The following is a 1571-nucleotide window of genomic DNA, read 5'->3' as shown; positions in this document are numbered from 1 at the left end:
GACATTGTTAACTTCCAAGAAAACTCACTTGTGAAACATTGTGAATCATGAAATTGAACAGAAAGATTTTAAGCCATGAACAATGGAATTCTTTTTTAATGGAAAGAAGTATTATATTTATACATCCTCCTAATTTCTTGATCCATATCTATGTATGTCATGGAAGCCATCAATATGTTGGCCAACATGAAACTGCCACCATGATAATGAAGCCACTGTTGATCATCACGGAAATAGTCTTCAGAAGAGTTTCACAGAAGTGGTTCTTCTGTCATGCAGAGATAACTGTTGCTGTTGACTTGCTGGTAACTTAATCTAATCCTATCATACTCTCTGACTAGCAAAATTACTTTCCCCACTGCACTGGTTTGGTCATGTGATGTGGATGGATGAGGACAGTTGCATAGAGAAGTGTCAATCTCTTAAACTTGGGCTCTGAATGCACAGGACATGAGTAGACAACTGAGAAATGAAGGCAGCATGCTCTGCAGGAGATGCAGCATCAATGTGCATGAACGACAGAGTGCAAATGTGTTGAGAGAAAAGTTGGGCATAAGAAGAATCAAATGCAGCATGCAAGAGAGAAGACTATGCTAGTTTGGACATGTGATGCATATGAATGAAGACAGCTGTATAAAGAAGTGCCAGTCACTAAAACTGGATGGCAGCTGTGGAAGAGGGAGATCCAAGAAGACATGGGATGAAGTGGTGAGGACTGATCTCAGGATGTTGGGACTCACAGAGGAAATGACACTGAACCAAGATTTCTGGTGATGTGAGGTTTTAGAGAAGACCCACTCATGTCAGCGAACCTGAGTTCTAGAAGCTTTGTGTCCCACAATAAAACTTTCACACTACCTACCCCAAAAAACTACACCCCCCACTCCCTTCCTAAAGTGTTTCTCTTCTCTTCCTCACATTTCCTCTTCATACACTATGATTATCTCCTACTCCTTAATCCTGTCCTTGCTACCCTGCTCACTATATTGTTGCATCCCCCTGCCCCTTATTCTTAACGTCAACTTCTTAACATAATATGCAGAATTCTCGCATTAATACAGAAGGGTGTTTTGAGGGAGATTTGGCTGCTATTTCTACCAGAGCTACCTACCATGTAGAGGTCTGAACTTATTTCTCATTCACAGATTTGCATTTCAAATGTTATTCTGCCATTAACGCCAGTTGCTTTCTCTCTCACATACACCCCACACATACACACACACACGCACGTCCATTTCATATATCTTTCAATTTCTGCTCTCTGCAAATAAAATTTTTATGGATAAAACTGCTTACAAAAATTGCGATTAATGTATAATTTCTTTCTATGTTCATAATTAAATAAATATTTTAATGATTAGACAGACGTTCAATAGAATAGCTCTCACAAACAGACTACATACAAATCCATTCTTTACAACTCCTGAAGCCATTTTCTGAGGCTCCAATCGAAACGGGACACGAAATGATCAGGTTGAGAAATGCTGTTATAGATTATACCTAACCGAAAACAATCACAGCCACATCATCCAAACAGACTGGGTAAAACCGGGTTTTAGCTGCTAGTATAT

General features: G+C 39.4%; 1 protein-coding gene across 1 annotated transcript in view; it reads right to left on the bottom strand.

Annotated features, from left to right (window-relative positions):
- LOC106876074 (protein CASP) overlaps positions 1 to 1571 on the bottom strand; it is a 13267-nt gene that overhangs the window by 4859 nt on the left and 6837 nt on the right. The gene's annotated exons all lie outside the window — the stretch shown is intronic.

Source organism: Octopus bimaculoides, chromosome 5, assembly GCF_001194135.2.
Source record: "Octopus bimaculoides isolate UCB-OBI-ISO-001 chromosome 5, ASM119413v2, whole genome shotgun sequence".
Lineage (NCBI taxonomy): Eukaryota > Metazoa > Mollusca > Cephalopoda > Octopoda > Octopodidae > Octopus > Octopus bimaculoides.
The sequence above is the reverse complement of the archived record's forward strand: the minus strand, read 5'-3'. Positions and strand labels throughout refer to the sequence as shown.